This window comes from Arachis ipaensis, chromosome B7 (assembly GCF_059453495.1).
Source record: "Arachis ipaensis isolate K30076 ecotype BB chromosome B7, ASM5945349v1, whole genome shotgun sequence".
In the NCBI taxonomy this organism is placed as follows: Eukaryota; Viridiplantae; Streptophyta; class Magnoliopsida; order Fabales; family Fabaceae; genus Arachis; species Arachis ipaensis.
The window spans coordinates 121406580-121415732 of record NC_142442.1 but is presented as its reverse complement, the minus strand read 5'-3'; the positions used below and the strand labels follow the sequence as shown (position 1 = coordinate 121415732).

The 9153-nt window shown below is 37.8% G+C and overlaps 1 non-coding gene across 1 annotated transcript; it reads right to left on the bottom strand.

Annotated features, from left to right (window-relative positions):
* Nucleotides 1-8218: 8218 nt before the first annotated feature.
* Nucleotides 8219-8326, bottom strand: LOC148553932 (small nucleolar RNA R71). The gene has a single exon (XR_015892892.1). It is a non-coding gene; the product is annotated as a small nucleolar RNA R71 (small nucleolar RNA).
* Between the last annotated feature and the right edge of the window lie 827 nt (nt 8327-9153).

Sequence of the window (9153 nt, the reverse complement as noted above, 5' to 3'; positions counted from 1 at the left end):
CACACTCATATAATCCAATAATGTCATTATTTCAACTCCGAGTCCTCGACTCATCTCAACCACTTTCCATTGACCTCAAATCATCACCAGTCATCACCATTTCTCATCCCAAATCACTTTCTATTATCAGTTCTCAACATTCCAAGGATATAGTACCGGGCACACTTTCCTTCAATATCCATCAAACTCATAATAACCGTCGTCAGTTATCAATTCCATCACAAACTCATTGGTTCATGATTTTCTCAATTCATACACCTTTCGCCCTTCTCGGTCCCCCAAATCCATCCTCAGTGCACCAAAAACCTAGCCTCCGTTCTCTAACTTTTCAAAGAAATACCAAATAAATTCTCCTAAGGCCTTTCCCATGTTTTAAATGCCCAAAAATAAGCCCAAGAGTCTTAAAGTGGAGTCATAGAAGTATACAATCTTGTTGGAAAAGTGAAATAGTTTAAAAACAAAGTTTAAGTTATAAAATAGGACGTGTGCGTACACACAGGGGTGTGCGTGTGCACGCCCAAAAGATTTTTAAGATGTGTGCGTACACATAGAGGTGTGCGTACGCATAGAGGTGTGCGTACGCACAGGTACTAAATTTCATAACTCTGTTCGCTCGAACAAGTTGTGCTAATGCCCCCAACAGACTGCCTGATAAATCACTATTTTATGGTTTATCTTGTGCTAATCTAAGTGGTTTTTATCAAGTCTCTGCACACTTATTCATACAATTTACATGATTTTACAATTCCTTCCGAATTTTGTTCTATGGTTGAAAACTTGCTTCCTAAGCCTTTAAATTGTGTATTTTAATTCCCCTTTATACCATTCGATGCAGTGATCCGTGCGTTAAGTATTTTCAGGCTGTATAGGGCAGAAATGGCTTAAAGAATGGAGAAGAAGCTTGCAAAAATGGAAGGAATACAAGAAATAAAGGAGATGACCAGCGAGGATCGACGCGCACGCATGGCTCATGCGTGCGCGTGATTTGGAGATTTTCACAGCGACGCGTGCCCGTACCTGACGCGTACGCGTGACAAGCGAGATTGCACAGCGACGCGTGCGCGTAGCTGACGCGTACGCGTGACATGCGAAGAGGCCCATTGACGCGTACGCATGACTGACGCGTACGCGTGACATGCGCCACGTGCAGAAATCGCAAAAGATGCTGGGAGCGATTTTGGGCTGAGTTTAGACCCAGTTTTTGGGCCAGAAACACAGACTAGAGCCAGGGGACAAGCGGAGACTCAAGACACATTCACTTTTACACAGTTTTTAGTTTTAGTTTTGAATCTTAGAGAGAAAATACTACTTCCTCTAGGGTTCTTCACATTCATAGTTTTAGAGTTTTATGCTTTGGATTTGGATATTGAGAAGAGTTACTACCTCCGTTGAAGTTTCTATCATTCTAGTTTGTTTCCTTATTTCCTTACTCTTTTATCACCCATTTACCCTGTTCAGATTTACATATGGATATCTTTGATTTTTGAATTTATTAATGCAAGAATTATTTTTATATTTAATTTTATTATTGGTTTGAGTATCATCTTTCCTTAATTTATTACTCCAAAATCAGCTTTTATTAATTTAATTTTAGTTACCATGTCTCTTCTCTTTTCCCCTTGCATGTTTGTGACATTGGCATCCATGTCAATGGAGTAGGCTCTTAACTTGACCTTGAAGTTGATTAATAGGAGACCTTTAAGTTGGAATACTCAAGTGTTAATTTGTAATTGGAAGTTGTTGGCTAACTCCTTAGTCATTAACGCTAATCCTTCAATGGGAGAGGATTAGGACTTGTGGATTAGAGTTGGCTCAATTACTTGACTTTTCTTTATTCGGTAAAGGTTAACTAAGTAAAAACAACAACCTCTTACTGTTACACTTGGAAGAATTCAACAAGGATAGAACTTCCAATTAATCTTCTTCTGGTCAATGCTCCTTTAGTTAAATTACACAAAACCTCTTGTTTATTTTCATTGCCTTAATTTATAATAATTTATTTTTCTATTCTCCAACTCTAAAATCTCTCGGAAAAATTCCTGACCAATAAAATAGCACTCTTTTGTTAACTCGTTGGGAGACGACCTGGGAATTCTACTCCCAGTATTTTATTCTTAAATTGTGACAACTCTTTCTAAATTGATAAGCGGAATTTTTGTCAGATAAGAACTGTACTTGCAACGCTGTTCTTATTATAAATTCTTAATTGGCAATTTTCCACCCGTCAATTTTTGGTGCCGTTGCCAGGGAGTTACAACAGTGTGCTAAATTTTTGGTTGGTGTAAATATTTTTAAATTTACCTATTTGCATATTTTATTTTATTTTATTACCATGAGCTATATGTTTCTTTCATTGAATGACGCGTTCACTACCTAATCCGAGCTTAGCCGCATTTGATCTTGAGATTGGAAGAACTATTTCACGTATTAGGCGAGCTCGGCGTCAGTTAGCCTCCGAGGGTGATGAAGTGGTTGCTGTCAATTCACCAGTCTCATCTGAGGGCAAATTTGAAGCGCCATTTGAGGAAGCAACAAGCTCCTCTTCTAATAATTCTATTGATTTACTTGCAGGTAACATGGCGGAGCCCCGAAGGATTACTCTCCAAGAAGCAGGAGCTCCAAACTTTACACTGCAACCGTATCAAGCGTGTCACCCAAATATGGCTGTAGATTTTGAACTGAAGACTGCGCTAATCGATCTACTGCCTAAGTTTCATGGCTTACCTGCTCAAGAACCTATTAAGCACCTCAGAGATTTTCAGACAGCCTGCTCAACTACTAGGCATCATGGTGCGGATGAGACTACTATTTGGCTATATGCCTTTCCGTTCTCTCTTGAGGAAAAGGCAAGGGAGTGGTTCTACACTCAACCTGAAGAAGTCGTTACTAATTGGGATCTGCTCAGAAGGAAATTCCTAGAAAAGTTCTTTTCAGCTGAAGTTACAGATAGACTGAGGAAAGAAATCCCATGCATTATCCAAGGAGAATCAGAAACCCTTTACGAGTATTGGGAGCACTTCAGGAATCTCCTAGACTCATGTCCCCACCACAAGATTGACCAGTTGGTGTTGATTAGCTATTTCACACAAGGCATGAAGCCTCAAGACAAGACTATATTAAATGCTGCGAGTAATGGCTCTTTGACTAAGTACAAGACAGCAACAGAAGCGTGGCAACTGATCGCCGATCTAGCTGAGTCTACCCGGAATGCCAGGCACAGGAGTAACCATCCCAAGGCTATTGCGGAGGTTTCTTCTAGTAGTGAGACTGCTGCTCTCACAAAGACCCTGGGAGAGATGACCAACATACTGAAGCAGCTACAGCTGAATCAACAGCAACCTCAGCCTCCTCCACAACAACAGTGTCAACAGTTGGTTCCTTAGAGAGTGTGTGGAATATATGCCTGCTATTTCCATTACACTGATGAATGTCCACAACTCCAATAACAAGAAGACAACACCTTGGCAGCTACTAGCAACTACTATAACCGCCCGAATCAAGGGAATTATCCACAAGGCGGTAATTATAACCAAGGTGGGAACTACAATCAAGGTTGGCAAGATAACTCCAACCAAGGCTGGAGAGACAATTCCAACCAAGGATGGAGAGATAATTCCAACCAAGGATGGAGGGACAACTACAACCAAGGAGGCAGAGACAACAGTGGAAGTCAGAGGTGGAACAATAACAATCAGCAGAATCGGTATCCATAGAACCTCCCATACCAACAGCAAAACCAAGGCTAGACATACCAGGCACCTCACCAGAGACAAGCCCAAGCACCTCAGAACAACCAACAGCAAGCCCCTCAAATTACTTATCCCCCTTCCTCTTCCAATGATGAGATGCTTCGCTCTATTGTACAAGGACATGAAAACCTTCAGAATACACTTACCTCTAGCATCACTGGTCTTACCTTTACTTTACAAGCTCTCATCTCCCGGATGGAACCACCTTCTACTCCCAACAATCAACCTGCCAACTCCAATGCACTACCTTCTCAACCTTTACCCAACCCCAAAGGTGAAATCAATGCCATTACTTTGAGGTCCGAAACCACACTACAAGAGAGGAGTCATGAGGAGCCAAGCTCAAAGGAAGATATTCAAGTTGAATACATTATTGAGGTAGATGATGAGCGGATAATTTATACGGTTTTTGGCATTGTTTTTAGTATGGTTTTAGTAGAATCTAGTTACTTTTAGGGATATTTTCATTAGTTTTTATGTTAAATTCATATTTCTAGACTTTACTATGAGTTTTTGTGTTTTTCTATGATTTCAGATATTTTCTGGCTGAAATTGAGGGACTTGAGCAAAAATCAGATTCAGAGGTTGAAGAAGGACTGCTGATGCTGTTGGATTCTGACCTCCCTGCACTCAAAGTGGATTTTCTAGAGCTATAGAACTCAAAATGGCACGCTTCTAATTGCGTTGGAAAATAGACATCCAGGGCTTTCCAGCAATATATAATAATCCATAATTTGGCCGAGTTTAGATGACGTAAAAGGGCGTTGAACGCCAGTTCTACGCTGCTGTCTGGAGTTAAACGCCAGAAACACGTCACAAGCCAGAGTTGAACGCCAGAAATACGTTACAAACTGGCGTTCAACTCCAAGAATGACCTCTGCACGTGTAACATTCAAGCTCAGCCCAAGCACACACCAAGTGGGCCCCGGAAGTAGATTTATGCATCAATTACTTACTTCTGTAAACCCTAGTAGCTAGTTTATTATAAATAGGATTTTTTACTATTGTATTAGACATCTTCGGATCATCTTTGATCAGTTTTATGCTATCTTAGACTTTCATGGGGGCTGGCTATTCGGCCATGCCTGGACCATTATCACTTATGTATTTTCATACGGTAGAGTTTCTGCACTCCATAGATTAAGGTGTGGAGCTCTGCTGTTCCTCAAAGATTAATGCAAAGTACTATTGTTTTTCTATTCAATTCAACTTATTCCGCTTCTAAGATATTCATTCGCACTTCAACCTGAATGTGATGAACGTGACAATCATCATCATTCCCCCACGAACGCGTGCCTGACAACCACTTCCGTTCCACCTTAGTTTGAATGAGTATCTCTTGGATCTCTTAATCAGAATCTTCGTGGTATAAGCTAGATTGATGGCGGCATTCATGAGAGTCCGGAAAGTCTAAACCTTGTCTGTGGTATTCCGAGTAGGACTCTGGGATTGAATGACTGTGACGAACTTTAAACTCGCAAGTGCTGGGCGTAGTGACAGACGCAAAAGGAGGGTGAATCCTATTCCAGTATGATCGAGAACGTCAGATGATTAGCCGTGCTGTGACGGAGCATTTGGACCATTTTCACAAGAGGATGGGATGAAGCCATTGACAAGGGTGATGCCTCCAGACGATTAGCCATGCAGTGACAGCGCATCGGACCATTTTCCAGAGAGGATAAAAAGTAGCCATTGACAACGGTGATATCCTTACATAAAGCCAGCCATGGAAAGGAGTAAGACTGATTGGATGAAGACTGCAGGAAAGTAGAGGTTCAGAGGAACGAAAGTATCTCTATACACTTATCTACAATTCTCACCAATGATATACATAAGTGTTTCTATCCTTATTTTCTATCTATTTATTATTTATGTTCGAAAACTCCATAACTATTTTATATCCGCCTGACTGAGATTTACAATGTGACCATAGCTTGCTTCATACCAACAATCTCCGTGGGATCGACCCTTACTCACGTAAGGTTTATTGCTTGGACGACCCAGTGCACTTGCTGGTTAGTTGTATCGAAGTTGTGAATGAAAAACAATTTATTAAGACGTGCGTACATAGTTTTTGGCGCCGTTGCCTAAGATCACAATTTCGTGCACCAAGTTTTTGGCGTCGTTGCCGGGGATTGTTCGAGTTTGGACAACTGACGGTTCATCTTGTTGCTCAGATTAGGTAACTTTCTTTTTGTTTTATTTTCAAAAAACAAATTTTCAAAAATCTTTCAAAAATTTCTCAATTGTTTTCGAAAATTATTCTAAAATTTTTTAAGAATGAATTCTAGTGTTTCATGAAGCATGTTGAAGCCTGACTGGCTGTAAAGCCATGTCTAAATTTATTTGGACTGAGGCCTCCACATGTCAGAGAATTGCTTGTACTACTAAAGCTTGGCTGGCTATTAAGCCATGTCTAACCCTTGGATTGGAGCTTAGGCTAATATTGAAAGATTCCTGGAATTCTTCTTAAAAATTTTGGAATCCTTATTTTTCTTTTTCACATTAATTTTCAAAAAATCCAAAAAAAATTTCATAAAATTATAATATATATATATATATATATATATATATATATTGTGTTTCTTGTTTGAGCCTTGAGTCAAATTTTAAGTTTGGTGTCAATTACATGTTCATCTTGCATTTTTCGAAAAATTCATGCATTCATGGTGTTCTTCATGATCTTCAAGTTGTTCTTGGTAAATCTTCTTGTTTGATCTTGATGTTTTCTTGTTTTGCATCTTTTCTTGTTTTTCATATGCATTCTTGCATCCATAGAGTCTAAACATGAAAGATTTCTAAGTTTGGTATCTTACATATTTTCCTTGCATCAAAAATTTTTCAAAAATATGTTCTTGATGTTCATCATGATCTTCAAAGTGTTCTTGGTGTTCATCTTGACATTCATAGCATTCTTGCATGCATTCATTGTTTTGATCTAAAAATTTTCATGCATTGCATCATTTTCATGTTTTTCTCTCTCATCATAAAAATTCAAAAATCAAAAAAATATCTTCTCCTTTTTCTTCTCATAAATTCGAAAATTAGATTTGACTTTTTCAAAAAATTTTTAAAAATTCAATTGTTTCTTATGAGTCAAATCAAATTTTAATTTAAAAATCTTATCTTTTTCAAAATCTTTTTCAAAAATCAAATCTTTTTTATTTTTCTTATTTATTTTCGAAAATTTTAAAATATTTTTCAAAAATCTTTTTCTTATCTTTAACACATAATTTTCGAAAATAACATCATCAATTAATGTTTTGATTCAAAAATTTCAAGTTTGTTACTTACTTGTTAAGAAAGATTCAACCTTTAAGTTCTAGAATCATATTTTGTGATTTCTTGTGAATCAAGTCATTAATTGTGATTTTAAAAGTCAAATTTTTTTCAAAACTAATTTCAATCATATCTTTTCAAAAATATCTTTTTATCTTATCTTTTTCAAAATCATATCTTTTTCAAAAATTTGATTTTAAAATATCTTCTCTAACTTCTTATCTTCTTAATTGATTTTCAAATTTGTTTCAACTAACTAACTAACTTTTTGTTTATTTCTTATCTTTTTCAAAACTACCTAACTAACTCTCTCTTTCTCTAATTTTCGAAAATATCTTCCCTCTTTTTCAAAATTTTTTAATTAACTAATTATTTTAATTTTTTATTTTAATTTTTGAAAATTACTAACCTTTATCAAAAACTATTTTCGAAAATCACTAACTTTTTTTCAAAAATTATTTTCGAAAATCCTCTTTCTCTCTCATCTCCTTCTATTTATTTATTCATCTACTAACACTTTATCTCACCAAAAATCCGAACCCTCTCTCTTTGAGTTCAGATTTCTTATTCTTTTTTTTTCTTCTACTCACACAGGGACCTCTATACTGTGGTAAAAAGGATCCCTATTATTATTGTTTTTCTGTCCCTCTTTTTCATATGAGCAGGAGCAAGGACAAGAATATTCTTGTTGAAGCAGATCCAGAACCTGAAAGGACTCTGAAGAGGAAACTAAGAGAAGCTAAATTACAACAATCCAGCAAGCACCTTTCAGAAATTTTCGAACAGGAAGAGGAGATGGCAGCCAAAAATAATAATAATGCAAGGAGGATGCTTGGTGACTTTACTGCACCTAATTCCAATTTACATGGAAGAAGCATCTCCATCCCTACCATTGGAGCAAACAATTTTGAGCTGAAACCTCAATTAGTTTCTCTGATGCAGCAAAACTGCAAGTTTCATGGACTTCCATCTGAAGATCCTTTTCAGTTCTTAACTGAATTCTTGCATATCTGTGATACTGTTAAGACTAATGGAGTAGATTCTGAAGTCTACAGGCTCATGCTTTTCCCTTTGCTGTAAGAGACAGAGCTAGAATATGGTTAGAGTCTCAACCTAAGGATAGGCTGAACTCTTGGGATAAGCTGGTCAAGGCTTTCTTAGCCAAGTTCTTTCCTCCTCAAAAGCTGAGTAAGCTTAGAGTGGATGTTCAAACCTTTAGACAGAAAGAAGGTGAATCCCTCTATGAAGCTTGGAAGAGATACAAAGAACTGACCAAAAAGTGTCCTTCTGACATGCTTTCAGAATGGACCATCCTGGATATATTCTATGATGGTCTTTCTGAATTAGCTAAAATGTCATTGGATACTTCTGCAGGTGGATCCATTCACCTAAAGAAAACGCCTGCAGAAGCTCAAGAACTCATTGACATGGTTGCTAATAACCAGTTCATGTACACTTCTGAGAGGAATCCTGTGAGTAATGGGATGCCTCAGAAGAAGGGAGTTCTTGAAATTGATACTCTGAATGCCATATTGGCTCAGAATAAAATATTGACTCAGCAAGTCAATATGATTTCTCAGAGTCTGAATGGAATGCAAGCTGCATCCAACAGTACTCAAGAGGCATCTTCTGAAGAAGAAGCTTATGATCTTGAAAACCCTGCAATAGCAGAGGTGAATTACATGGGTGAACCTTATGGAAACACCTATAATCCCTCATGGAGAAATCATCCTAATCTCTCATGGAAGGATCAAAAGCCTCAACAAGGCTTTAATAATAGTGGAAGAAATAGGTTTAACAATAGTAAACCTTTTCCATCATCCACTCAGCAACAGACAGAGAACTCTGAATAAAATACCTCTAATTTAGCAAACTTAGTCTCTGATCTATCTAAGGCCACTGTAAGTTTCATGAATGAAACAAGGTCCTCCATTAGAAATTTGGAGGCACAAGTGGGCCAGCTGAGTAAAAGAGTCACTGAAATCCCTCCTAGTACTCTCCCAAGCAATACAGAAGAAAATCCAAAAGGAGAGTGCAAGGCCATTGAAATGACCATCATGGCCGAATCCAAAGAGGAAGAGAAGGACGTGAATCCCAAAGAGGAAGACCTCCTGGGACGTCCAGT